The following is a 5482-nucleotide window of genomic DNA, read 5'->3' as shown; positions in this document are numbered from 1 at the left end:
TGCGACCGGGCCGAGCGCGTCCCGCCGAGGGCCCCCGCGGCCCGCCCGGGCGCTGCAGGTGGCAAGGCGCGGCCCGAGCCCCGCGCACCCGCTCGCGAGCCCCAGCGAGCCGGCTCCGGAGAGAGGCCAGAGCCCGGACGGAAGTAATCTCTCATCTCAGGAAACCCTCTCCGACTTCCTCGCTATCCTTCCGGTCCCCCCGGCTACCTACCCAGCACGGCCACCCAGGCAGGCGCGGCCGCGCGTCCCCTCGCGCCCGGCGGCCAGAGCGCGCGCTGAGCCCCCTTGGGCCGGGGCCGGGGCCGGGGCCGCTCTGCCACCGTGTCCCGCGGCCGAACGCGCTGGGGTCCAGGGTTGGCGCGACCGTAGTGTCGGTGCGCGCATGCAAGGAAGAGGCGCGGCAGCTGCAGGGCCGGTGGGCCGGGGACCCAGCCCTGGCCCGGAGGAAAGATTTGGGGCGGCCACGCTTCAGGCCTGGACGCATGGTCTCCCCCTGCACCTGCCCCGCTGCCCATTGGCCCAGTCCTCGGAAGACAAACAGGCAGCCGGGGCAGGGCGTCAGAGCTGTGGGGGGTACACTCCAAAGGTGCCTACTCCTCAGGGCTCTGGGAAGAGCCCCTGCGGTAACGGAGCCCTACCATGGAGAGCTGCACGAGGCTCCCTGGACCTTGGGAATTGTGAGCATTGTATTGGAAGATGGGCCAGCGACACTGAGCAGTTTGGGAAAGAAGGAAGCAGACTGAGGCCTGTAGCCTTGGTCTTATTGGGTGGTACCTGCTCTAATCAGATGCTTTGGCCAGTCTTGGCCTCCCATGCCCAAGGAGCCTGGACCTGCCTCCAGCTGCTTTTGTGCCCAGGCGTCTGAATGTGGCCTCCGGGACTGAACTGGGCGTTCGCCTGCAGCGGAAAGATGGAAATGGAAGCATTGTACGCCTTGCCAGCCGTGTGTTTAGGACTCTATCTTAGATGGCTCATTTTTCCACCTGCTGAGCACACTGCCATTAGCTGTTTGACATTCAGAAGAGTAAAGGGGATGGGAAAAAGAGGCACTGAACCTGGAAGATTTGGGGAAGTGGGAATTGGGATCCCAGTGTAGGGAGGAGGAGCTGCAGCCCACGCACCTGCAACCTTTCTCTTGCAGGCTCATGGAGCTGGGTTTGCACAGGGTTTTGTGTGAGTAAAATCCCCCATGTCAGGGGCAAGTTAGGGAGAGCACCAGTCTTCAGGAGCTTATCTGGAAGTCACTCCCGCTTTTTGTCATTCAAGCCTCGGCACAGGAGGCAGAATTACCAAGGGGTGTTGGTATCAGCTGGTCACTCTTTTTACTACTCGGGAGTTAGGTCAGTTTCAAAGGAGCCTTCTGCTGGCTTCTAAACTCTCATTGCCAACAACAGGACTCTTATCACTGGACTGCAAACCAAGCCTGCTCAACCCTAGCCCTGTGTTTCCTTAGCCACTGTCCCCACATCAGTAACTCCTGCAGGGTATGAGACCTAGTGAGAAACAGGACATAAAGGAAAAGTAAGGGTCTCCCTCCCCGGCTCCCCGCCACCACCAATTCCCACTGTTTCTAGGATGCCCTTCCATTTTCTGAGGGTATACAAGTCTACTGGTATAATCCCAACAGAACAACAGGAATGCTGTACAAACTGTTCTTCCCCTTGCTCTTCTCACTTAATTTGTTGGCAATATTATCACTGACCTGTGTCCTTTTTCTTCCCTGTAGTACGTTATGTCCCATAGGATGATTGTACAGTCCCACACTGAACTATTGGTTGATGGATTTTTTAATGTGGTTGCTAGTGATGCTTTAGTGAATATCCTTGTCTACACATCCTTATGTGCTTGTGCAAGCACATTTCTGTGCACTGTTGTCAAATCTGACACCAAAACTCCTAAAACCCTTGGAGTCTCCAGAGTGAGACGTGTCTTTCATATGCTGATGAGATGGCCTGTGTACGGGAGCCCCTCCAGAACTCTAGGATGGGCACCAGCAACTGGAAAGACCAAGTCACGATTGGAGGGTTGGGACTTTCAGCTTCTCCTGCCCCCAAACTCTGGGGAGGAGAAGGGGCTGAAGATTGAGTCAATCACCAGTGGCCAATGATGTAATCCATAATGCCCATGTAATAGAACCTCCAGAAAACCCCCAAGAGCTGGATTCAGTGAGCTTACACATGGACGGTGCTGGGAGGCTTGGAAGCCCCGTGCCCGTTCCCCATGCTTTACCCTATGCACCTCTTCCTTCAGGCTGTTCACCTGGATCTCCTGTAATATCCTCCTTAATAAATGGGTATGGTTTCCCCAACTTCCGGGAGCCGTTCTAGCAAATTAGTCAAGCTGAAGAAGGGGCACATGGAAGCTCCAATACATAGCCAGCTGGTCACAGGTTTTAGTTGTGATTGGCATCTAAGGGGAGGGGGGCAGTCTGATGGGATTTAACCCTTAGCCCGTAGCATCTGATGCTATCTCCAGATAGATGGTGTCAGGACTGAATTGAATTAGAGCACCCTCAGCTGTGTCCACTGCAGACTTGCTTGGTGTGTAGGGCAAGCAGGCCCCAGACAGCTGGTGTCAGAAGGCTGTGTCAACCGTGAGAGAGTGGGAAAAGCACTTTGGGTTTTCCTATGTCATTGAAGCTGTGCAGTTAGGTAAAAGTACTGCAATATTTTATGTCCTTTAGTAGAAGAGTTCTTGGTTTTGTTTGGTAGTTTGGAGAACCTGTGCCGGAACCCTCACTTCAGCCACTCACCCTTCTACATTGGCCCTCTGCAGGCAGCCTGGGGCCTCTGCACACCTCAGCCCCGGGTACTGCCTAAATGATCAGCACTATTGACCACAACGAGTTTTTCCTCTCACCATGGATCCTTTACTCAGTCTCCCTTCAGCTTGAGGTTGAGCTGGCTCATTCCAGAGGACCTTTTGCAGGGGACCTGGGCCAAGCGCTGGCGCTCTGTGCTTAGGGCGTTCCACAGTAACAACTGGACTGAGGGAGCCATGCCTGGAGTCCCCTTGCTCTTTTAGTAGGGGAATGAAAAGTTGATTAAGACTTGGAAGTTCTGAGTGCAGCTCTGTTGGCAGCTGGAATTTTGTGACATGCCAGTAGCATGTAGGTTGCAGCCACAACTTCTTTAATTTTTTTTAAAGATTTATTTATTTATTTGAAAGTTACAGAGAGAGAAGGATGGCAGAGAGAAAGAGGTCTCCCATCTGCTAGTTCACTCCCCAGTTGGCTGCAATGGCAGGAGCTGAGCTGAGCCGAAGCCAGGAGCCAGGAGCTTCTTCCAGGTCTCCCATGGGGGTACAGGGGCCCAAGGACTTGAACCCTCTTCTATTGCTTTCCTAGGCCATAGCAGAGAACTGGATAGGAAATGGAGCAGCCAGGACTCGAACCGGCACCCATATGGGATTCGAGCACTGCAGGCAGCGGCTTTACCCGCTATGCCGCAGCACCAGCCCCCACCAGCCCTGGGTAAAGCACAAGGAAACTAAGTTGTGACTTTGGCTGGTAATTTTTTTTTTTTTTTTTTTTTTTAGCTTTCAGGATGAGAATTCCTAACAAGACGGCGTTCCTTAGTTTGTAATTAGGAAATCCAGTCTGTCGCACCTAGGGGAGTGGATTTATGAATGGCTGGGTCTCATTCATCTTTATAAACTGTGTATAACGAAGCTGCAGAGGTGCTAGGCCGCTGAGCTCTGATGTAGTGGACACTCACCACGTTTTGCTGTTGACCGGCGTGCAGACCCCTCTTACACTTGGGGGAGTCCCTCACTGTGTGAGTCTGAAGACTGTGAAGTCTAAGGGGAGATGCTGGCAGTTTGGCCCAGCGGTTTAGACACTGCTTGGGATGCCCTGCGTTTGAGTCCTGGCTCTGCTCTTAATTCTAGCTCCCCATGAATGCATACCGTGAGAGACAGCAGATGACGTCGACATCACCTTTCACCCATGTGGCGGGCCTGGATTGGGTTCCTGGCTCTTGGCTTCAGTCTAGCCCAGCCCCAGCTACTGTGGGCATTTGGAGAGTCAATCAGCAGATCCATGTGTGTGTGTTTGTGTGTGCACATGTATGCCTTTACAACAAATAAATATTTATTTTCCAATAAAGAAGCAAAACAGGGGTAGATCTCCTAACCCCTGACAGCATGGGTGTGTGACCCCTCTTGGTCAATCATGCCATCCTGCTTGGAACTCTGAATCTTGATCAGGTGGTACAAGGACAAGGGGACAGCAGGCCGTATCTAGCAGTTATGGTGATGGCACTAGTGGTGGTAGAATAACTTCTTTTGCAGGAGCTGGAATCCCTACGGGTAATTCCTTTTCTGCCTTCATTGGCCACGGTATGTTTATAAACAACTCAGAACCCTGACTAACATACATGAAAACAAAGAACCAGAATGTCTTTCCTTTTTAGATCTGGAAAGACTGTCACATCCCTTGGAACTTCCAGGCATTGCTAGCTAGTGACCTCTCTTCAGCTTATCTCATCAAGGGAAACTGAGGATAGAGGCCTTGGTGACAGGTGCTGTAGGTGGCTGGTCCCCACTGTGGAGGGGAGTGGTTGGCCGGCACACCCTACGCAAATAAAGCCGGCGGGTCACTGACACCTGTTCTTCGTCCAACCAGATCCGGTACTGCTAGAGAAGAGATAATTTGGCGAATCTCAACCCATCTAATTTTGTACCTACTCCTTACATTTTAGTGGAAATGTTCATGAAGGTGTCTCAGCAGTGAGCAGAGAAAAATAAGGCGGTCGATAGCCAGAGTTATCTGCCGTATGCATCGGGATCAACTCAGTGCACTAGGTTACAATTTTATGACCATATCGTGTGGTAACAGGAAGGTAACTCGGTCATTCACTCATCTGCTTGGTGTTTATTCCGTGTCTGTTATATACCAGACACTGTTTTAGGCAGAAGAATTCAAAGATTGATAGGACAGTTTCTGCTCTAGGGGGCTGTCAGCTTTGTGAAGGAAACAAATCGCTAAGTTTTGTGAGACTGCTCTAATTTCACAAAGGAGCAAAGACCCCAGCATTGCTGAAGGGATTCTGGCAGAGCTGGAAGCAGAATTAAGGCATCTTGACTTCCCAGAATGCTCAAAAGAAACAGGTGACCTGAGTGGGAGCCAGGCAGACAGGGCGCGCTGCCTCAGGCTGGGCTTTGGAGGAGTTATTCATGCACACACACACACACAAACAAATCACACACATGCATGCACACATACACACCGCAGAAAAGCGATAAACCGCACTGCAGACCTCTCGGGCTCGAACTTTGCTCCACAAAAGGTGGCATAAAACAGACTTTAACCACTGTGATTGCCATATAATTCCTTGACCCTAGAGGTGATCAGATTAAGCTTTAAAATGCAAGATGTGATTACTTATCTCCAGTCTTGTAATTGCCTGGCCACATCTGTTATTAATAGCAGGAAAACCATTGTATCCCAGAGGAGGGGAAAAACATGCCCAGCCACAATACT

The sequence above is a fragment of the Lepus europaeus genome, chromosome 6 (assembly GCF_033115175.1).
Source record: "Lepus europaeus isolate LE1 chromosome 6, mLepTim1.pri, whole genome shotgun sequence".
In the NCBI taxonomy this organism is placed as follows: domain Eukaryota; kingdom Metazoa; phylum Chordata; class Mammalia; order Lagomorpha; family Leporidae; genus Lepus; species Lepus europaeus.
The sequence above is the reverse complement of the archived record's forward strand: the minus strand, read 5'-3'. Positions refer to the sequence as shown.